The sequence below is a fragment of the Thalassophryne amazonica genome, chromosome 2, assembly GCF_902500255.1.
Source record: "Thalassophryne amazonica chromosome 2, fThaAma1.1, whole genome shotgun sequence".
NCBI classification, from domain to species: Eukaryota; Metazoa; Chordata; class Actinopteri; order Batrachoidiformes; family Batrachoididae; genus Thalassophryne; species Thalassophryne amazonica.
In genome coordinates this window covers 48,967,073-48,991,909 of record NC_047104.1, presented here as the reverse complement: position 1 = coordinate 48,991,909, position 24,837 = coordinate 48,967,073, and the positions used below count along the sequence as shown (strand labels likewise).

The 24,837-nt window shown below is 39.7% G+C and overlaps 1 protein-coding gene and 1 long non-coding RNA gene across 3 annotated transcripts in view; one reads left to right on the top strand and one right to left on the bottom strand.

The window, feature by feature from the left end:
- Nucleotides 1-24,837, bottom strand: part of LOC117524068 (carbohydrate sulfotransferase 8-like) — a 936,330-nt gene that overhangs the window by 457,153 nt on the left and 454,340 nt on the right. The gene's annotated exons all lie outside the window — the stretch shown is intronic.
- Nucleotides 8,316-8,965, top strand: LOC117524092. The gene is made up of 2 exons (XR_004564708.1): nucleotides 8,316-8,565; nucleotides 8,677-8,965. It is a non-coding gene; the product is annotated as an uncharacterized LOC117524092 (long non-coding RNA).

Sequence of the window (24,837 nt, the reverse complement as noted above, 5' to 3'; positions counted from 1 at the left end):
TTTTCCTGATTCTCTCCCCTCAGCCCCAACCAGTCCCAGCAGAAGACTGCCCCTCCCTGAGCCTGGTTCTGCTGGAGGTTTCTTCCTGTTAAAAGGGAGTTTTTCCTTCCCACTGTCGCCAAGTGCTTGCTCACAGGGGGTCGTTTTGCCCATTGGGGTTTTTCTGTAATTATTGTATGACTTTTGCCTTACAATATAAAGCGCCTTGGGGCAACTGTTGTTGTGATTTGGTGCTATATAAATAAAATGGATTTGATTTGATTTGTGTTGGTGACATAATCACAACCTCCTGGACAGAATAAAAAATTGGGAATATGTATGAAATCCATCAAAAAATGCATAAGAATATGTACAAATTTTATTACTGTGACTTTTTCATGAGAATAGGCTGACCAAAAACACACCCGATTACAGTAACGAAGAGACTAAAAATGGGCAAATTTCCACACTGTATCTACTGAACTGGAGGTGGACATGCTCAACATGCATGCATGAATCAATATACTGTATTTAATCCATTTTGAGATGATAGGAAAAAAAATGACAGGTATATCACTGGATTTTATACAATAATGAACAGATTGTTATGAATACTGCATTCCATTGCTACAAATAAAAACCCTTACATCCCACACACAAGCTTTAATTTGTATGAAACTGTGTACAACATGTAAAACGTGGGTGATGCACTCTGAGTCCCACATCCATTTAATTCATTACAGTTTTTGACAGCTGCTTACACCCAAAAAGTGAATGTTTAGACTAAAACTTCACATCTAACACTTCTTGTACAATCTCTAAAACATGATGTGACAACCTTAAACACATTTTCTGCTTTGCACTTTGCTTGCAATTCTTCAACACTGACTACGTTTACATGCCGTTAATATTCGGGTTAAGGTCATTATTTCGGTTTCTGAATCATTAGGAATAACCCGTTTACATGCTTAAGCAGACAGAGTTACTCCTGTATACATGGTCATTGGTATCATTTGGAATATCCCCATCTAAACAGCGACTCACGTCTTCCACCGGTGCTTGATTTGGTCTGGTGTTTGTGCAAATCCTGCTTCGTGTAAAACCCCTCACTACACACTTTTCTCAAACAGGCATTAACATTTTTCTCACTTTTCTCTCCTGTGGACTGCCTCCGCATCAAAGCAGCGAGCGCAGTCTCTGGACCTGTTGCCAGATTTGGCACAGGGGCTTGTACTACGAAGCAGGGTTACTGGCTTATCAGGGTAACTTCGGGAGTACGTTGATGATGTGTGGAGTAACTTCCCGGTTAACCCGTACTACGAAAGGTGGATAGGTTTTGATCGAGGTATGCTGCCATGGCAATTTATGCTGTGTGCCAAACCTGCTCCGAGCAGGTTATGTTCTCGGTTAGCTTTGAGGTTTTCGCTTACCCACTCCCTTTATAAGTACCGTCCACCCACCTTCAATCATACCAAAGACAATGCCGGCCTACTTGGATGATCCGTGTGATATTGGGGCACAAATTGTGAGGGGCTCTCTTCGCAGGTCAAGGGTTTTTAAAGACCGCCAGAATCCGCTGACATACCCGGATGATATTCTCTGTGAAAGATATAGATTCTCAGCGGAGGGAATTCGTTATCTTTGTCAGCTGATCGGGCCAGAAGTCTGTAACATCACCCATCATACACTGTAAAAAAAGACTGTTGTTTTTACAGGAAAACACTGGCAGCTGTGGTTACCAGGGAATTCCTGTAAAAAATACAGCAGTTAAATGTACAAAAAAAGAGAGCTCTTGTTTGTAGATTTAACAGTTCCTTTAATGAGAGTCAGCCGTGGTTCATTCACTGTAAATCCATATACATATTATGTCTGTAATGTTATCTACTGTGCTGCTGTATGTTTTACAGGAATTCCCTGGTAACCACAGCTGCCAGCGTTTTCCTGTAAAACAAATCATTTTTTACAGTGTAGCAATGCCCCGACGATTGAGCAGATAATGTGCCTTGTGCCTGTTTTGCCAGTGGACAATTTATGTATTCCATCGGTGATGCTGAACATCTGAGCAAGAATACTGTATGTTGTATGATTCGCAAGGTAGTACTTGCTCTATCTAAACTGTTGGATGCATTTGTCGTTTTCCCTGGCCATTCATCCGCAATGCAAATCAAAGAAGGGTTTTATGCAATCGCAGGTAATTACTAATATCAAAATAGGTCTAATGCATGTCCATTAATTAGGCAAAGTGGGGCTTATCAAGCTATGAATATAAACCTACCATTCTGAAGGATGTTTTTATATTTCATCTTCACCTGCTGCCATTTGCGTTTGTCACTGCTATTGCATCTGAAATATTGACAGGATTAGGAATAGCAATCATACAGTCAAGGTAGCCTATTTAGGAAACATTAAATTAACCTAACATTTATTAGTAGGCCTATGCTCACTTCTGAATCGTGTTGCATCTGGGTGTAATTAATGAAAGAAGGTCATTTTTTTTTACACATATTAGACATTCCACAGGTTAATCATCTGTAACAGATTTGGGGAACAATTGATTTGTACGTATGCATTTACCCGATCAGCAATACGTTTCCAACAAGCCTGTCTTGCTTTATTGGCAGACGACGTGTTCGATTTCCCCCTTAACATTAATTTAAATTCCTCATAGCTCCGCATAATAATCGTGCATTCTTCTTCAGTAAAGTAAGGTGACCGCGCCATCATTGAAAAATGGTGACATGTGCTGCAACCTGCCCCTTTTATGTGAACGCACACAAACTCCAATTGGGTTAACACAGGTTCAACAAATCAACATCTTATTCAGCGTCGTAGTACCGATTAACACCACTTGAGGAAACCAGGTTTTGTCAACCCCGGTTTAAGAGGTTGACCCTGGGTTACATCTGAGGAAGTTAACCCCGCTTCGTAGTACAGGCCCCAGGTCCGCACAGCAGAGAGGGGGGCGGTGTGAGTGGCCCGCTGCGGCGTTTACTGAACCCGCAGACACGGTAAGCGCATCGGAGGCAGTGAGAGCAATCGCGGTGATATGCCGACCGGTGCCAGCAACCGGCCCACCTCATAAGGACGCAGAACACAATACGCTGTTTACACCTGCTTCTGTGGTGTCCGGTGGGTTGCGCCCGCTGCATACAAGTAGTTGCTGTACTCAAAAGACCAAGATTCCTTGCGGATAGGACATGCGCAGAACACAAAATAATGTTCCTTTCTATGGGGATATTCCGATGCGCGTTTATATGACCTGATATTTGGGTTACAAAAGGAGTAACCCAGGGGTCTTATTCTGGTTTTTAAAAACCGGAATATGAGCATATTCGGTTTTTTGCAGGTGTTTACATGGCTGTGCGCAACTGGGTTATTGCTAATATTCCAGTTATGAAAGTGTTATGAAAGGTTTATTGGCTGCATGTAAACGTAGTCACAGTTGTTGCAGAACATTACAAACAGTTTCCTACATTAGACACTGAACTCAAAGATAACATACCTTGTTGTCATTGGCAAAACACATCTAGCAACTGGAAAAACCTACACACACATCTGAAAACACTCACACAGAAAACTCACCACCAATCAGTCTGACATTTGGCACTACAAATACAACCCCAATTCCAATGAAGGTGGGACGTTGTGTAAAATGTAAATACAAACAGAATACAATTATATGCAAATCCTCTTCAACTTATATTCAATTGAATACACCACAAAGACAAGATATTTAATGTTCAAACTGATAAACTTTATTGTTTTTGTGCAAATATTTTCTCATTTTTAAACGGATGCCTGCAACACATTTCATGGGACGGGGCAACAGAAGATAGGGAAAGTTGATGAATGCTCAAAGAACACCTGTTTGTAAACAGGTGAGTGTCATGATTGGGTATAAAAGGAGCATCCCTAAAATGCTCAGCCATTCACAAGCAAAGATGGGGCGAGGATCACCATTGTGTGAACAACTGTGTGAAAAAACAGTCCAACAGTTTAAGAACAATGTTCAGTTGATGTTCAATTGCAAGGAATTTAGGAATTCCATCATCTTCAGTCCATAATATAATCAGAAGATTCAGAGAACCTGGAAACTTTCTACACGTAAGCAGCAAGGCCGAAAAACCAACACTGAATGCCCGTGACCTTCGATCCCTCAGGCGGCACTGCGTTAAAAACAGACATCAATGTGTCAAGGATCTTATCACGTGGGGTCATGAACACTTCAAAAAACCATTGTCAGTTAACACAGTCCGCCGCTACATCTACAATTGCAAGTTAAAACTCTACCGTGCAAAGCGAAAGCCATACATCAACAACATCCAGAAATGCCTTCTCTGGGCCCGAGCTCATTTGAAATGGACAGATGCAAAGTGGAAAAGTGTTGTTTCAAATTGTTTTTGGAAATCATGGACGTCGTGTCCGGACAAAAGAGGAAAAAGACCATACAGAGTGTTACAAGCGCAAAGCTCATAAGCCAGCATCTGTGATGGTATGGGGTGTGTTAGTGCCCATGGCATGGACAACTTACACATCTGTGATGGCACCAACAATGTGGTTTTGTAGTAAAACAGTGCGGGTACTAGACTGGCCTACATGCAGTCCAGACCTGTCGCCCATTGAAAATGTGTGGCACATTATGAAGCGCAAAATACGACAATGGAGACCCTGGACTGTTGAACAACTAAAGTAGTACATCATGCAAGAATGGGAAAGAATTCCACTTACAAGGCTTCAACAATTAGTGTCCTCAGTTCCCAAATGCTTATTGAGTGTTGTTAGAAGGAAAGGTGATGTAACACAGTGGTAAACATATCAGTGTTCCAGCTTTTTTGAAACATGTTGCAGGCATCCATTTCAAAATTAGCAAATAGTTGCACAAAAACAATAAAGTTCTTCAGTTTGAACATTTAATATCTTGTCTTTGGGGTGTATTCAATTGAAAATAGGTTGAAGAGCATTTGCAATTCATTGTGTTCTGTTTTATTTACATTTCACACAACGTCCCAACTTCACTGGAATTGGGGTTGTTGAGCTCAGGTAAGACTTTTAGTCAAATCTGCATTCATGGAGGCGATAACACCCAGAGAAAGAGAAAGAGGACAAGGAAGACAAAGAGAGATACGTGGACAAGAACAAAGACAAAGACGAACAAGAAGGAGAAATGTTTCAGATGAAATTCAAGCAACTTTGGTGGACCATGTGATCAACTACAGGCCCACTCTAAAAAAGGTGCTTTCTCAATGAGAAAAATTGATGCAACAATTTGCATTTTTTTTTTTTTTGTTATTTCACATTAGTTATTTCATAATGCCACAAGGCATCTCTAGTTATGTAAGTTGAAATAACTTTACATAGTGGAGTTACAGTAAAATAGCTTGCAGTTTTTGCCGACTGCTTACACACATTTTGCTAAATTTGGCTCTGTGTGTCAAAACACTCAGAGCTCTGTCAAAATGAAACCCTACAATCAAAACCAAACAATCTCTACTAAAAATGCCATTCTAGCAACAAAGTGATACACAAATGCACCACTTTGAAACACCTTCAAATCAACAGCACCACACTGATGTGTTTTAGACAAAACACTAAAATCAAAATATTTTTATTTGCTTTTTCTTAAACAAGAGCTGAAATTTACAGTATTTAGCAACAAATGTTTTCCCCATTTTTGTCTCTGCAAAGAAATGAAAATTTCTTTGCAGAGACAAAAAGAAAGATAGAGTACTGTATAGTTGAAATTGAAAACACAAATCAAAACAATGAAAACAAGTTTACACTACTGTAGATGACATCCATGGTATGGTAACATCAGAATGATATTGCACTTGACAGTACTATCCACTTTGTCCAGCCTCCCTCAGTGTGAGGCTGTGGTTGATCACATGGTCCACCAAAGTTGCTTGAATTTCATCTGAAACATTTCTCCTTCTTGCTCTTCTGTTTCTTTGTCCTTGTCCATGTATCTCCAGGTATCTTGTCCAGGTTTTAGCATTTTACAGACACACATGCCGAAAAACATTATGGGAAAATGTAAAAACCAACACACGTTACAGTAACTTGTGTTGTTTTTTTGGTTGTTTTTCTTTTTACATATATCGACCAACCACTGATGACAGGAAACTAGTGTTGCCACCTGTCCTGGTTTTTCCTGATTGTCCCAGATTTTCATGGTCTGTCCCGGAAAAAAATAATAAAAATCCGGGACACTGAATTGTGTTCTGCGTGTATCTGTTTATAATCTTCTCGCACAGAAGAAAAAAGAGTTTACACAGGAGAGAAAAGTGAGAAAATGTTAATGCCTGTTTGAGAAAAGTGTATAAAGTGTGTAGTGATGGGTTTTACAGCCTTAAAATATCTATAATAATTGCAAAAAATAGCGCTGACTACTTCACGGATTTTGCTTATCGCAGGTTATTTAGAACGTAACTCCTGCGATAAACGAGGGACCACTGTATTTCAGTTTAATTGTAGCGTGCCTACGTCCATAAACTTGAGCACAGCCTTATTGGCTCTAGAAAAATGACATAGCATACTGTGTGGTGGGGCTGGCGGATGATTTGGAATGGTGAGGTGGAGATGGAGAGTGTGTGGGACAAGGAGAGACAACGAAAGGAAAGGATCCAGTGACTAAAATCAGTGATGTTTTAAGCTGAAAATGGGTGGAGAGACCGATGACGAGGGTGCTCCAGGAGGCGATGGCAGTGACAGGCCAGTAAAGAAAAAATGCAAAAGGCCGATATGCTTTAACAATGAGTGGTTAAAACAGGAGAAATATGCTATGTGGCTAAGACCATGTCCAGGTGATCCATTTTATGCTAGATGCTCCCTGTGCCCAGCGAAAATTCTCCTGAAACATGAAGGTAAAACCACATTAGATGACCACGCCAAGTCTAAAAAACATCTAAATCGAATCCAGAGTTCACGTCAAACCAAGGCAATTTCATCCTTTATGGTCACAAAATCCTCACAGGACAAAGTTACGGTGGCTGAACTAACAAGCACTTATCACAGTGTACATCATGGTCACAGTTATCTCTCCACTGACTGTGGAAACAAGTTGAATGCAAAAATATTCAGTGACAGCGAGATTGCAACAAAGATGTTCTGTGGTCGAACAAAAACCGAGGCTTTAGTTGAAAACGTGTTGGCACCATTTAGTCAACAACGTTTGTCAGCAGAGCATGACAAAGCCCAGTATTTCAGCGTCTGTTCTGATGCATCAAATTCTGGTCACACGAAGGTGTTTCCTTACACTGTTCAGTATTTTAGTCCATCGGAGGGAGTGAAATACGGATTGCTGGATTTCTACGAGGATTCTGATGAGTCTAGTGACGCGATATTCAAACAAATAGTGTCCATTACCGAGAATAACAGGCTGTCATTAAACCAAATCAGTGCCTATAGTGGGGATAATGCATCTGTTAACTACGGCAGGCACAATTCAGTGTACCAAAACCTGAAAGGGGCTAACCCACGGATTATGAAGGGCAATTGCAAGTGCCACATGATACACAACACTGTGAAAATAGCAAATCGTGTCTTCAGTGCAGCTGGGTGTGACGTGGAGGCTTTTGTGCTGAAGATCTACAGTGAATTCAGTTGCTCTGCTAAAAAACTAGAAGTGCTCAAGGACTTCTGTGAATTTACAAATACAGCATACAAGGAGATTCTCAGGCATGTTCCTACACGGTGGCTGTCTTTGTTACCAGCAATTCAGAGAATTATTGAGTGTTGGCCAGCTTTGAAGTCTGGCCAACTGCCCAAGGAGGACTGCCCAAATATTATCTGGACATTTGTGTGTGGTGCAGCTGACACAGAAGATGTAGATTGTACTTTGCGTGAATGTGTCCTGGCATTCATGCACAATGTGATGCAAGAGTTTGCTGCCTCTATTAGAGTGCTTGAGAGTGACAGTGCTACTCTTGTTGAAGTTTACACACTGATGAACCACTTGTGGAGTCAGCTTATCTCTAGGCGCACAGACAAATTCTATGGGAGCAAAGCGAAGCAGACACTGAGGAACCTTTTACCCAATCAGCAGGAACAATTCAGAAGCCTGGTAGACCGATTTTTTGAGAGAGCAGTGCTGTACCTTGAGGATAGATTTGACTTCAATGATGAGCTGCTTGCAAACATTGACTGTCTGAGCCTAAAAGAAGCACCCCAATGGTCTGAATTTGAACTTTTGATGGAGAAACTAGCCCTGGATCTGGACGAAGACCGTCTGTACAGTGATGTGAGCATCCTAAATGAAGTGTTTCACACCCTCCCAATAGACCTAACCCCAGACAGAAAATGGTCCCATTTTTTCACTAAAGCAAAAGACACCCCAGAGCTGTTAAAACTGATTGCTTTCATTTTTTCAATACCAGTGAGCAATGCCTACGCAGAACGTGTGTTCAGTCACATGGAGGATGCTTGGACTGATAAAAGAAACAGACTCTCTGTTGCAATGGTGAAGGCTGAGCTTCAAGTCAGGCTAAACTTTCAGTTGTCCTGTACTGAGTTCAAGACATTCATTGAAAATCAGCCAGGACTCATAGCAGCAGCAAAGAAAAATACCAAATACAAATGGAAGATTAGGTAAGGTTTTGCTGAATTAAATGAAATCCAAATAGTCTTATCTGCCTACTCCTGTATGTACTGTATGTGCCCAGTTATATCAGTTACATGTCCTCCTATGTATTTGTTTAGCCAAGAGCAGCAAGCAGCAGAGGCACAGGCAAGCACAAGCAAAGCACACACCACACTCCTCAGGTAAGCTGTTTGACACTACACCTTACATTGCTACATTCAGGTATTCTTACAGACGGTGAAAAATTACATTATTTGTTTTTATTCCACATAACCAAACAAACAGAATTTAATTATTTATTCCCCCTTTACCTGTGCCCACTACTGCCCCCAGGTGTCCACAACTAAAAACTGTCGGAAATAAACCAAAATAATAAAGACCTGCTATTATATAAAGCAATTAACTAAACAAATAACTAGCAAAAGTGTCATTTTTACTAATTAGAGCAATGCAATTTCAGCGTAGAAGGGCGATTTTTGTCTTGAGTTCGATGTGCGAAGTGCGCCGTTGCTTACAAACAAAAAGGCCGATTTGATGGTCAGAATGTCCAGGATTTTTGACAGACACAGGTGGCAACCCTACAGGAAACTAATTTGTGAAAATAAATGATCTTTTTTCCTCCCTGTCTTTCTTTCTCTCTGTAGCCAGCTCTCTGCTGTCAGGGGATTGAGTTCTACCTTTCATAGCTGTCTCTCTGATACAAAACATATAACAGGCAGGCACTAAAATGTCTGATTTTAGGTTTTACATATGTGTTTAACTGTTAAGCTTTATTCACTATGCCTGCAAAAAATGTGTTAGCGGTCTAAAAGTTAATGGAGCTAAATGTAGCGTAAGTTAATTGGTCCACTTATGGCTTTCAAAGTTAGCTGAAAAAGTTAGCTTTGCTAATTAGCAGTTAGCAGAACTGTGCCCACCACTGTGTTTGTATTTTTATTAAAATTGTTTTCCAATGATAACAAGGTATTTCCACTGTAGGAAACTGTGTGTAATGTTCTGCAACAACTGTGTTACTTTTTGGGTGTAAGCACTTGGCAAAAACTGTAAGAAAATCTATGCAAATTGTTACATCATGTTTTCTCATTGAGACAGTGGTTCATTTTTTTAGAGTGTGGACAAAGGGTTCACGCAAACCTCAACCACCACACATTGATGTTACTGAACCATGTATGTGATCTACAGTACTGAAACACTTGTTTTCATTGTTTTGTTTTGTGTTTTGAATTTGAACTGTAAAGTACTCTATCTTCCATTTCTTTGTAAAAAAAAACAAAACAAAAAAAAAACAGGAAAACATTACTTTTGTTGCAAAATACTGTAGCTTTCAGCTCTTGTTTGAGAAAAAGTAGTAAATAAATACAACCCCAATTCCACTGAAGTTGGGATGTGTAAAATGTAAATAAAACAGTATACAATGATTTGCAAATCGTCTTCAACCTATATTCAATTGAATACACCACAAAGACAAGATATTTAATGTTCAAACTGATAAAGTTTTTTTTTTTTTTTTTTTTTGCAAATATTTGCTCATTTTGAAATGGATGCCTGCAACACGTTTCAAAAAAGTTGGGACAGTGGTATGTTTACCACGGTGTTACATCACCTTTCCTTCTAACAACACTCAATAAGCATTTGGGAATTGAGGACACTCATTGTTGAAGCCTTGTAGGTGGAATTTTTTCTCATTCTTGCTTGATGTACGACTTCAGTTGTTGCTTGGATGGCAGCATGTGTTGCTCCAAAACCTGGATGTACCTTTCAGCATTGATGGTACCATCAAAGATGTATAAGTTGCCCATGCCATGGGCACTAACACATCCCCATACCATCACAGGTGCTGGCTTATGAACTTTGCACTGCTAACAATCTGGATGGTTGTTTTCCTCTTTTGTCCGGAGGACATGATTTCCAAAAACAATTTTAAATGTGGACTCATCAGACCACAGCAGACTTTTCCACTTTGCGTCTGTCCATTTCAAATGAGCTTGGGCCCAGAGAAGGTGGCGCCGTTTCTGGATGTTGTTGATGTATGGCTTTCGTTTTGCATGGTAGAGTTTTAACTTGCACTTGCAGATGTAACGCCGAACTGTGTTAACTGACATTTTTTTTCGGAAGTGTTCCTGAGCCCATGCGGTAAGATCCTTTACACAATGATGTTGGTTTTTAATACAGTGCCGCCTGAGGGATCGAAGGTCACGGGCATTCAGTGTTGGTTTTCGGTCTTGCCGCTTACATGTCGAAAGTTCTCCAGATTCTCTGAATCTTCTGATTATATTATAGACTGTATATGATGGAATCGCTAAATTTCTTGCAATTTAACGTTGAGAAACATTGTTCTTAAAATGTTGGACTATTTTTTCACACAGCTGTTCACAAAGTGGTGATCCGCGCCCCATCTTTGCTTGTGAACGGCTGAGACTTTTGGGGATGATCCTTTTATACCCAATCATGACACTCACAATTAGTGACCTCAGATCTCAAATGAAGAATTCAGATGCAAAACCCAATATCTCCAAAACCCTAAATTTTTAGTTGATGTCAACATGTACTTGGCTGTCAAGGGGACCATCAGTGTGCAAAATATGAAAGAGTTTGAACAAACTGTTTTCATGTTATTGATGGAAGTCTGTGCATTTCCGCTTAGGGTTTCATTTAAATCTCCATTTTCAACTGTATTTTTCTCCATTTGAAAAAAGGATTTACTGGGTTTTGCATCTGAACTCTTCAAATGCTTATTGAGTGTTGTTAGAAGTAAAGGTGATGTAACACAGTGGTAAACATATCACTGTCCCAGCTATTTTTAAATGTGTTGCAGGCATCCATTTCAAAATGAGCAAATATATTAAGTTTATCAGTTTGAACATTAAGTATCTTGTCTTTCTGGTGTATTGAATTGAATATAGGTTGAAGAGGATTTGCAAATCGTGTTCTGATTTATTTACATTTCACACAACATCCTAACTTCATTGGAATTGGGGTTGTTGAGCTCAGGTAAGACTTTTAGTCAAATCTGCATTCATGGAGGCCATAAGACCCAGAGAAAGAGAATGAGGACAAGGAAGACAGAGATACGTGGACAAGGACAAAGACAAAGACAAACAAGAAGGAGAAATGTTTCAGATGAAATTCATGTAACTTTGGTCTTTCTGGTGTATTCAATTGAATATAGGTTGAAGAGGATTTGCAAATCATTGTATTCGGTTTTTATTTACATTTGGAGTCATAAAATCCATACAATTGGGTTTGTACAGTACTTCAGGATGTAATTTGTAAAGAAATACAGCACGTTTCATTTTGGGAGGAAAAAAACATTTTAGTCGATTGTAATTTCTTGTCTGTATGACAACGTTTGGAAAGAGGTGTCATTTTATTTAAAGCGGCAATTCGTTTTGAAGTTATTAATTCCGACCAGACTCTGTCTCAGCAGAGAGCCGCACAGCATTTGGAGCTGTGATGGAACGGAGGATGATTCTCGTTTGTTGGCTGCAACAAGACAAGAGTCCCAGTTAGTGACTTTAATCCACACAAAAGTGACTCATGATATTTTAATGGCTTTGAGAGGGGTTAAGAAGCAGACTTACCGCTTCTAAAGAGCAATGAATCAAAGAGCCACGAGCCATTGAATCGAAGCACTGCTTCAATGCTTCATGGCTTTGAAGTGGAGTCGCGCTGCAGAAACGGTTGATTACAGACCCGCTGCAGACCAAACCCTGAATATCCGACTTTATTTGTACATCCGTATGACTCTGAAACTCAGAAAAATCCGTATAATTTACGGACTATAAGTTGACATGAAAACCAAAGCTGTGTTCACCGCGGGGACATGTTCGGCACTATTTGGGATTATTCAAGATTTTTTTTTACCGATGACGAACGATGCGTAAAAAAAATTGACCAATGCAACTGCATCGGTCCAAACCGGTCTGGATCCGGGCCTGGTGATGTGGACGTGATAGGCACGCTATATATCATTTTACACACTGTCCCAGTCCGCTGCCAAGCCGCAATACCCCGTCAGTTGCAGATATCAGCGGATAACTGCGGATATACAGTGCATAGATTGAGTATGTATTGCATATGTAAGGCGGATGTCTTCCGCAACCAAAATTTTGTGGAGCTCAAAAATCCTGGCAACAGAAAAATGTGCCTCTGTGGATAATTGCAAACGTGTGTGGATGTCGGCCAACTCATACAAGCATGTTTCACGGATATTGCCCAATGATGTATCCAGTACAGAGTTTCATCATTCTTAAAAAAGTCGTTTTGCCTGTATAAAAAAAAAGTAACATTTGCCCCCCAAAAAAGTGATTTATGAGTCAATGGTGCATGAAATCGGACCTTTTAGATGCACGGGCTGCAAACTGTTCCCATCTGGACTAGGACAGCCAATATCAAGCCTTCTTTTTAAAAATGTCAAGTGGCAGTTTACAAAAGCTTCTGGTGTTTACACTCCAATTCTGCAAGTCTAGAACGATGCAAAACAGGTGCTAACGCAAACGTAACAGAATCCCTGTGAAATGCTGGCTGCCGACAGGATAAGACGTTTGCAGCATGAAAAACTGTTTGCTCAGAAATTACGGCTAATCCTGAACAAATAAAACAATGCAATTCATTTATTAATGCATACAGCTTGTGTTTACAGTGCTGTGTATTTGTTGTGGCTGCATGAATCAGGGTTTGCAGGTGCTGCAAACAGAAATTGGGCGGGGCTTATACAGGAAGAAGAGATGAGCAAAACGCATGCACGCACACACGTACACACACACACGGTGACTAATTACTTGATGTTATTTCAATGTCATTAAAGTTTATTTCATCAAGTTCAGGAACATTTTTTATGTTTCCTCCTACTGGCCATTTAGGTTTTAAGAGTACCGTGAGGATCAATAAAAAAAAGAGGAAGAAGTGGAATTCACGTCACGCAGTTTTAATTTCACCTAGTGTAATGTCGTGTTTGAATGCAGAGAGCTGTGCAGTCGGTTGGGACCTTGGAGTTTTATATTCAGTTCAGAAAAGTATGCTGTAATGTCACTAAGCACATCTAATCTCACCAACATTTGGCTCCACTGAGCTCTTTGATTCTTTTCATTCATCTCCACAACTTCTTTTAGTTCATCCACCCCAAAAACAGTGTTTTCAATAAGAAAAGATTAACTCCTTAAACTGGATCAAACCCCCCAAAAATCTGGGTCAACATTGACTTTATTTTTAAAGGCATTATTTTGGGAAAAATCTAATTTTACCTTTCACTTTCATGGTTTCACTTATGGTTGAATTTTATTTGAAATACTCCCAAAGAACCAAAACTCAACTGTGTATGCAAAAATGGTCCTGCTATAATCAAAAGTCAAGTCTGAATCTGACTTTAAAAAAAAAAAAAAAACAGTTCTGTGACATATGTCACAGAAATCCACATCAGTATTCATATTTATTTGTGGAACATACCCGATGAACCAATCTATGCTGTGACACGTCCACGCAATCTGTGGAAGGGAGGTAGACACACTTCACTTCACCCAATGGAAAGGGGGCGTGGTCAGCAGAAATTTCCTCCCATTTAGCGACACTCCACTCATATTAAAATAGCAGTTTCTAAAAGATAAAGATCATATCAACCTTGAAATACAGTTTCTGATAATTATTGGAATTCATTTTTTTGAGAATTTTTCAAATGAAGTATCCTCCAGTTGCCTGTGCTATGACATCACAAGTGCTCTTAACACACTGTTGAATGTAAACACATGTATAGAGATATCAGTAAAACCCCTTAAAAAATCTCAAAAATAGGCTAATGATTTGACTAATATTCATAAATAAGAGCAAGAAATATAATTTGCTACTTTTTGATGTCACATTATAATTTAAGTGTAAGATTTTCAGGTGTTTCACTGCAGTATCTATACATGTATGCACACCAGGCTGTGCAACATCAGCACTTGTGACTTCATACATGTAGCACATGGAAAGCTGGTCAGTTTTTAAAAAATCATAAAAATTAAGCTAATCTATTGCAAATCTTGTGTTTATTTAAGATGTCACTATTTCAGTATATAATCTCTTATTTTAGGGGTTAACATTGATGAGTGAAGTGTCCCTTTAAAGCAAAAGAGAACACTGGACAAACTGCTGGACATTATGGATGATGCCAGTCACCCTCTACACACCATCATCAGCAACCAGAGGAGCCTCTTCACCCTCAGACTGCTTCTTCCCAAGTGCAGGACCAACAGACTGAAAAACTCCTTTGTCCCTCAGACCATCAGACTGTATAACTCCTCACTCAGGGGGTGGAGGAGTAACAGGAAGACAGAGGACGGGAAGAAGAGGAACAGTAGTAGCCAGTAAACCAGTATTGATCAGTATGTCTGGTATTTATAGTGTATGTTTACATTGCAAGCTGTTTTTCTTTTTTACTTTCAGTGTGTGCTTCTTACGCTGTGTACTGCTATACAATGCTGCTGGAACCTCAATTTCCCTAAGGGAGTCTTCCGAAGGGATCAATACATTTCTAGGCACACAAACTGGCATAATTTTGATAATCAGTACCTATTATTATCTATTTTGGCTACAAAGTTTGTGTTTTTGTTAAATAAATGTCGTTTTTTTTTCCTATTCAGCGGTGACAAGAAGTGGTTTACTGTGCATGTTTTTAGCTTGCCCCATACCATTACATTATGTATCTGTTTAGCCCACAGACTCAGTCACAGATACTGCCATCTTTTCTGTGCACAATGCATTCTGGGAAGGCAAGGGGGCACCCAACAATGGCATCTCCTGTCTTCACTAAGTTCAACTGAAAGATTTTTTAAAGAGTTTTTCCATGTCAACTCAAAAATTTTCAGGGGGTCTCACACTTTTGCATCTCAGATTTTGTTCATATTCACACCAAATGGACCCACACATGTCCCGATAACAGGTGTGAAATATTTCTGTTCAGGCATAAATACTTTCTGAGATATGACTATTTTTGTGAACAAAGGTTAGGACAAATTTTGAGGAAAATTTGTGGCTTCTCATTTTAAGCTAATTTACAAACATCTGTATCTCATTCAATTTTTTAAACTGAACCTTAAAATTTGGTCTGTGATTTAATAACATATCAGTTTAAAAAAGTAGCAGTGAATAATGCAAAATAATTTTTGTGTACATATGCCAAGCCACTGAATATGGGCAAAATTTACAAAATTGTGAGAAATTTCAAATATTTGCGTCATCATAAAACACGTTTTTATTTTTCTAAGATCCATGATTTTTTTATCCATAAATAGTTGTCTAAGTTGGCTTTTCACTCCCCAGTTTGTGTCTTAGAAAGTTATACCCTGAGAGATACCGGCTGTCAAATTTGAAAAAATGTGAAGATTAGCACAACTTCACAGGGGTGCAACCCAATGGTTGAATGTAGTAAAATCTTTTAAACAAGCATTTTCTGAAAGGTTATTTAATGTATTGTGTAGATCCACAGGTTTGAAGATCCTTTTATTGTCCAAACTTAATGAAAAACTGCATTGGAAAATGGTATGTGTATTAAAATAGAAAAAAATACTTTTTCAATATATGTGTGTCATGCATGTTATGTTAACCATAATGTTCAAAATATCAAGCACATAATCTTATAGACATATACACTCAACAAAAATATAAACGCAACACTTTTGGTTTTGCTCCCATTTTGTATGAGATGAACTCAAAGATCTAAAACTTTTTCCACATACACAATATCACCATTTCTCTCAAATATTGTTCACAAACCAGTCTAAATCTGTGATAGTGAGCACTTCTCCTTTGCTGAGATAATCCATCCCACCTCACAGGTGTGCCATACCAAGATGCTGATTAGACACCATGATTAGTGCACAGGTGTGCCTTAGACTGCCCACAATAAAAGGCCACTCTGAAAGGTGCAGTTTTATAACACAGCACAATGCCACAGAAGTCGCGAGATTTGAGGGAGCGTGCAATTGGCATGCTGACAGCAGGAATGTCAACCAGAGCTATTGCTCGTGTATTGAATGTTCATGTCTCTACCATAAGCCGTCTCCAAAGTCGTTTCAGAGAATTTGGCAGTACATCCAACCAGCCTCACAACCGCAGACCACGTGTAACCACACCAGACCAGGACCTCCACATCCAGCATGTTCACCTCCAAGATCGTCTGAGACCAGCCACTCGGACAGCTGCTGGAACAATCGGTTTGCATAACCAAAGAATTTCTGCACAAACTGTCAGAAACCGTCTCTGGGAAGCTCATCTGCATGCTTGTCGTTCTCATCGGGGTCTTGACCTGACTCCAGTTCGTCGTTGTAACCAACTTGAGTGGGCAAATGCTCACATTCGCTGGCGTTTGGCACGTTGGAGAGGTGTTCTCTTCACGGATGATGCAAAGGAGATGTGTTGCACTGCATGAGGCAAATGGTGGTCACACCAGATACTGACTGGTATCCCCCCCAATAAAACAAAACTGCACGTTTCAGAGTGGCCTTTTATTGTGGGCAGTCTAAGGCACACCTGTGCACTAATCATGGTGTCTAATCAGCATCTTGATATGGCACACCTGTGAGGTGGGATGGATTATCTTAGCAAAGGAGAAGTGCTCCCTATCACAGATTTAGACTGGTTTGTGAACAATATTTGAGGGAAATGGTGATATTGTGTATGTGGAAAAAGTTTTAGATCTTTGAGTTCATCTCATACAAAATGGGAGCAAAACCAAAAGTGTTGCGTTTATATTTTTGTTGAGTATAGGATTAATATGTGTACTAAACCTACTAAAAATGCCAATGAAATCTGGTATGTGTACAAAACTGTAAAAATGTAGCACTGATTATAATTATAGGAGAATGGAACTCCTTTGCCACCAGCCACGGTAAAAATGCCTGTGATGGAGTGGGTGGGGCTGTAAAATGAAAAGCCTCCAAGTCTTCAGGCAGTGACTTCAGGCCACATCCTCATCCCAAGAGACCTGTATGACTGGGGTTCTGTTCACCTTCAAACGTCACCTCATTTTATGTCACTAAAGAGGAAGTGACAGCACATTCCCATCCACAGAACAATAGATTTCAAGCGGCTACAACTGTGCCAGGAACTAGGAACTTTAACTCCTTCATCCATCCTCCAAACAAACCCTACATATTAGACACACTTCAGCTGGTGAAACCTTTGTGGAAGCCCGTGTATTACATACAGTAGACATACCTGCATCCACTGCTGAAGTGGAGTATGTGATTGGACAACATATTGCCTGTAAATATGCTGGGAAATGGTGGATAGGCCTGATTAGGGACAGGTCTGACCAGGAAGATGCGCTACATCTCTTCATGCATCCCCATGACCCATCAAAGTCATTCCACTGGCCACCAAGAGAGGACATTTGCTGGGTACTCCTACCATCCATTATTACTGTCATTACTGCCCCCAGAACTCCTAATGGCAGACATTATTAACTCAGTCAAACAGACAAGGACTTTTGAGAAAGGTGTAATAAAGTAACCAAAGGTACAAAACATAAATGCCAGTACACACGTTTAGTTATAATTCAAATGTTTGATGACTGTGCTTATGTACTTTATCAATGGTAAAAAAAAAAAAAAAAATTGTTGAGTAGCACTGATGGAAATTTAGTTCAGGTGCACTAATGGTTGGTGAGGGTGCATACCCGTGAAGAAATTTCACATTCTCAAAATGCCATTGTTGGCATCATACACATGCTAATGATCATGTGGATTATCTTATGCCAGATGTATAACAAGCCAAGGAGTCCAGCTGTTTACAAGGATACTTTTGATGTCATGATTCTTGTGTGTTAGGGTCAGTTTTTACCATGTTACTGGGTAATTGCGATTTGGATTATGATATACTAATTGGGGTACATTTATGAATCCCATATATATCTGTACAATACATACTTGATGTATATAACACCAGGAAAGGTTATGTTTGGAAGTTGTGGCTAATAAAATTATGTCTTTAGCACATATTGAAAAACTGTATTTTTTTCAATTTTCTTACACATACCCTTCTTCAATGCAATTTTCATTAGGTTTGGACAAACCTCAGGAACGACAAAACCTATGGATCTACAAACCTATGGATCTACAAAATACACTAAAGTACCTTACAGAAAATGATAGTTTGAAAGTTTTTACTATAGTCAAAAACCACCACAGACAACTATTCATGGATAAAAAAAAAAAAAAAAAAAAAAAAATCATGGAACTGAGATGAATAAAAACACGTTTATGGTGCCACTAATATGTCAAATTTTTCACAATTTTGTAAAATTTGCCCATACTCAGTGGCTTGGCATGTGTACACAAAAATTATTTGTATTATGTGTTGCTCCTATTCTAAACTGATAGATGTCATTAAATCACAGAGCAAATTTTAAGGTTCAGTCTAAACAAATGAATGAGATATGGATGTTTTCAAATTGGTTTAAAATGAGAAGCCGCAAATTTTCTTCAAAATTTATCCTAACCTTTGTTCACAAAAATTGTCATATCTCAAAAAGTATTTGTTCCGGAACAGAAATATTTGACATCTGCTATCAGGATATGTGTAGGTCCAATTGGTGTGAATATGAACAAAATCTGAGAAACAAAGGCATGGGCCATTGGTTGAGTTGACACGGAATGACCTTGAAGTAGTCCAAAATAGTTGCCTTTTCAAGACTTTTATCTCCTTTGTCAAATCAAATCAAATCAATTTTATTTATATAGCGCCAAATCACAACAAACAGTTGCCCCAAGGGGCTTTATATTGTAAGGCAAAAGCCATACAATAATTACATAAAAACCCCAACGGTCAAAATGACCCCCTGTGAGCTAGCACTTGGCGACAATGGGAAGGAAAAACTCCCTTTTAACAGGAAGAAATCTCCAGCAGAACCAGGCTCAGGGAGGGGCAGTCTTCTGCTGGGACTGGTTGGGGCTGAGGGGAGAGAATCAGGAAAAGGACATGCTGTGGAAGAGAGCAGAGATCAATCACTAATGATTAAATGCAGAGTGGTGCATACAGAGCAAAAAGAGAAAGAAACACTCAGTGCATCATGGGAACCTCCCAGCAGTCTAAGTCTATAGCAGCATAACTAAGGGATGGTTAAGGGTCACCTGATCCAGCCCTAACTATAAGCTTTAGCAAAAAGGAAAGTTTTAAGCCTAATCTTAAAAGTAGAGAGGGTGTCTGTCTCCCTGATCCGAATTGGGAGCTGGTTCCACAGGAGAGGAGCCTGAAAGCTGAAGGCTCCGCCTCCCATTCTCCTCTTAAAAACCCTAGGAACTACAAGTAAAGCCTGCAGTCTGAGAGCGAAGCGCTCTATGGGGTGATATGGTACTATGAGGTCCCTAAGATAAGATGGGACGTGATTATTCAAAACCTTATAAGTAAGAAGAAGAATTTTAAATTCTATTCTAGAATTAACAGGAAGCCAATGAAGAGAGGCCAATATGGGTGAAATATGCTCTCTCCTGCTAGTCTCTGTCAGTACTCTAGTTGCAGCATTTTGAATTAACTGAAGGCTTTTCAGGGAACTTTTAGGACAACCTGATAATAATGAGTTACAATAGTCCAGCCTACAGGAAATAATGCATGAATTAGTTTTTCAGCAACACTCTGAGACAAGACCTTTCTAATTTTAGAGATATTGCGCAAATGAAAAAAAGCAGTCCTACATATTTGTTTAATATGCGCATTGAAGGACATATCCTGATCAAAATGACTCTAAGATTTCTCACAGTACTACTAGAGGTCAGGGTAATGCCATAGAGAGTAAGGATCTGGTTAAATCAAATCAAATCAATTTTATTATATAGCGCCAAATCACAACAAATAGTTGCCCCAAGGCGCTTTATATTGTAAGGCAAAAGCCATACAATAATTACAGAAAAACCCCAACGGTCAAAACGACCGCCTGAGAGCAAGCACTTGGCGACAGTGGAAGGAAAAAGAAACCCTCCAGCAGAACCAGGCTCAGGGAGGGCAGTCTTCTGCTGGGACTGGTTAGACACCATGTTTCTAAGATTGTGGGGCCAAGTACAATAACTTCAGTTTTATCTGAATTTAAAAGCAGGAAATTAGAGGTCATCCATGTCTTTATGTCTGTAAGACATTCCTGCAGTTTAACTAATCTGATCTCTGTAATACAGTTTTATGGTCACACATTGTCAAAGACAATGTGTGAATGGTGTGTGAACAGAGTGTGTGGAGGTGATCAATGTGCCAGAAATAACTCATGTATTTACGTCTGTCTTTAAAAAACATTACCATCTTAAAAAAATACCAGAATTTTTTTGTCTGACTGAAATGATGAACCCTCAAAACATTCTAAAATTGGGTTGAAAAATTCCCAAGGCTCTCTTTAAAGTTCTTTATAACATTACATTATTATGCTAATTTATCTTGATTTAACTAAAACGCCAAAGTTGTTGACTTTAACAAAATAAGTTTGCGTTAACTAAACTTTAATAACTTATTTTTTAGGATCATAACGTAAAAAAACTGCAGCAATCAGTACCTCAGTTTTTTAGTTCTGGCAACCTTACATATTTAGGTTTACACTGTAGGCCATGAAATACAATCTTCTAACTTTCTGCAGAATCCTGTAACAGAAATCCTGGAAGTTAGTGCTCTTTCCTGTCTACAGTTTAAGATCAAATACAATATTTGTTTTCAACTCCGTTATGCTGTGACAGACAATTAAAGTAGCAAAAACTTTGTCAGTGTCACCAGAAAATATGACATTCACTTTAAGAGGTCTTTGTTTACAATTCACTTTGAAAATGCTTTCAGCTTCTGGCTTTCTCACCTCAAATCACTCAGCTTCCTGTACACAGCATCCTCTCTGTCAGTGTGATGTCGGTAAAGTGCCTCACTGCCGACATGGGCTTTGTCCTCCAAGCTCTTTCCATTTACGAGGTCTATTAGAAAAGTATCTGACCTTATTATTTTTTCAAAACCATATGGATTTGAATCACGTGTGATTACATCAGACATGCTTGAACCCTCGTGGCCATGCGAGAGTTTTTTCATGCTTTCGGTTACGTCATTCGCCTGTGGGCAGTCTTTGAGTGAGGAGTCGCCCACACCCTCTCGTTGATTTTTTTCATTGTTTAGGAATGGCTCAGAGACTGCTGCTTTGTTGATCAAATTTTTTTCAAAACTGTAGGCACAACTGAGTGGAAACGCCATTCGATACATTCAGCTGGTTTTCGGTAAAAATTTTAACGGCTGATGAGAGATTTTGTTCTGGTAGTGTCGCCGTAAGGACGGCCACCGGTGGCTGACAGCGATCTGCGCTTCGAGGCGGCCGCGTCTCGCCGTTTCCAGTTGAAAACTTCCACATTTCAGGCTCTGTTGACTCAGTAAGTCGTCAGAGAACAGAGAACTTTCAGAAGAAGTCGGCATGAGGAGTTTATTCGGACATTCCATTGTTAATGGACATTTTGTAATGAAAGAACGTGTGGGCAGAGTCGCATGTCGGGCCGGACCCGACCGTGGGGGGTCGCGACAGGAAAAACACCTCCGTCAGAAACCTTAACGGGCAAGTTGGAACATGCCCAAGCTGTTAAACAATTTCTCAGTTACTCACTTGTTGAAAGCCATCAAAAGCCGCCTGAATTTTACAAATGGTTTTCAACACGGAGGTGTTTTTCCTGTCGCGGCGCACACAGATTTGCCGAGTCATCACGGAAACGACTTGGCGAATTTGCGCGCACATCTTTCATTGCAAAATGTCCTTAAACATGGAATGTTGACCCTGAACCATCCCTTAGTTATGCTGCTATAGACTTAGACTGCTGGGGGGTTCCCATGATGGACTGAGTGTTTCTTTCTCTTTTTGCTCTGTATGCACCACTCTGCATTTAATCATTAGTGATTGATCTCTGCTCCCCTCCACAGCATGTCTTTTTCCTGATTCTCTCCCCTCAGCCCCAACCAGTCCCAGCAGAAGACTGCCCCTCCCTGAGCCTGGTTCTGCTGGAGGTTTCTTCCTGTTAAAAGGGAGTTTTTCCTTCCCACTGTCGCCAAGTGCTTGCTCACAGGGGTCGTTTTGCCCATTGGGGTTTTTCTGTAATTATTGTATGACTTTTGCCTTACAATATAAAGCGCCTTGGGGCAACTGTTGTTGTGATTTGGTGCTATATAAATAAAATGGATTTGATTTGATTTGATTTGTGTTGGTGACATAATCACAACCTCCTGGACAGAATAAAAAATTGGGAATATGTATGAAATCCATCAAAAAATGCATAAGAATATGTACAAATTTTATTACTGTGACTTTTTCATGAGAATAGGCTGACCAAAAACACACCCGATTACAGTAACGAAGAGACTAAAAATGGGCAAATTTCCACACTGTATCTACTGAACTGGAGGTGGACATGCTCAACATGCATGCATGAATCAATATACTGTATTTAATCCATTTTGAGATGATAGGAAAAAAAATGACAGGTATATCACTGGATTTTATACAATAATGAACAGATTGTTATGAATACTGCATTCCATTGCTACAAATAAAAACCCTTACATCCCACACACAAGCTTTAATTTGTATGAAACTGTGTACAACATGTAAAACGTGGGTGATGCACTCTGAGTCCCACATCCATTTAATTCATTACAGTTTTTGACAGCTGCTTACACCCAAAAAGTGAATGTTTAGACTAAAACTTCACATCTAACACTTCTTGTACAATCTCTAAAACATGATGTGACAACCTTAAACACATTTTCTGCTTTGCACTTTGCTTGCAATTCTTCAACACTGACTACGTTTACATGCCGTTAATATTCGGGTTAAGGTCATTATTTCGGTTTCTGAATCATTAGGAATAACCCGTTTACATGCTTAAGCAGACAGAGTTACTCCTGTATACATGGTCATTGGTATCATTTGGAATATCCCCATCTAAACAGCGACTCACGTCTTCCACCGGTGCTTGATTTGGTCTGGTGTTTGTGCAAATCCTGCTTCGTGTAAAACCCCTCACTACACACTTTTCTCAAACAGGCATTAACATTTTTCTCACTTTTCTCTCCTGTGGACTGCCTCCGCATCAAAGCAGCGAGCGCAGTCTCTGGACCTGTTGCCAGATTTGGCACAGGGGCTTGTACTACGAAGCAGGGTTACTGGCTTATCAGGGTAACTTCGGGAGTACGTTGATGATGTGTGGAGTAACTTCCCGGTTAACCCGTACTACGAAAGGTGGATAGGTTTTGATCGAGGTATGCTGCCATGGCAATTTATGCTGTGTGCCAAACCTGCTCCGAGCAGGTTATGTTCTCGGTTAGCTTTGAGGTTTTCGCTTACCCACTCCCTTTATAAGTACCGTCCACCCACCTTCAATCATACCAAAGACAATGCCGGCCTACTTGGATGATCCGTGTGATATTGGGGCACAAATTGTGAGGGGCTCTCTTCGCAGGTCAAGGGTTTTTAAAGACCGCCAGAATCCGCTGACATACCCGGATGATATTCTCTGTGAAAGATATAGATTCTCAGCGGAGGGAATTCGTTATCTTTGTCAGCTGATCGGGCCAGAAGTCTGTAACATCACCCATCATACACTGTAAAAAAGACTGTTGTTTTTACAGGAAAACACTGGCAGCTGTGGTTACCAGGGAATTCCTGTAAAAAATACAGCAGTTAAATGTACAAAAAAAGAGAGCTCTTGTTTGTAGATTTAACAGTTCCTTTAATGAGAGTCAGCCGTGGTTCATTCACTGTAAATCCATATACATATTATGTCTGTAATGTTATCTACTGTGCTGCTGTATGTTTTACAGGAATTCCCTGGTAACCACAGCTGCCAGCGTTTTCCTGTAAAACAAATCATTTTTTACAGTGTAGCAATGCCCCGACGATTGAGCAGATAATGTGCCTTGTGCCTGTTTTGCCAGTGGACAATTTATGTATTCCATCGGTGATGCTGAACATCTGAGCAAGAATACTGTATGTTGTACTTGTACTTGCTCTATCTAAACTGTTGGATGCATTTGTCGTTTTCCCTGGCCATTCATCCGCAATGCAAATCAAAGAAGGGTTTTATGCAATCGCAGGTAATTACTAATATCAAAATAGGTCTAATGCATGTCCATTAATTAGGCAAAGTGGGGCTTATCAAGCTATGAATATAAACCTACCATTCTGAAGGATGTTTTTATATTTCATCTTCACCTGCTGCCATTTGCGTTTGTCACTGCTATTGCATCTGAAATATTGACAGGATTAGGAATAGCAATCATACAGTCAAGGTAGCCTATTTAGGAAACATTAA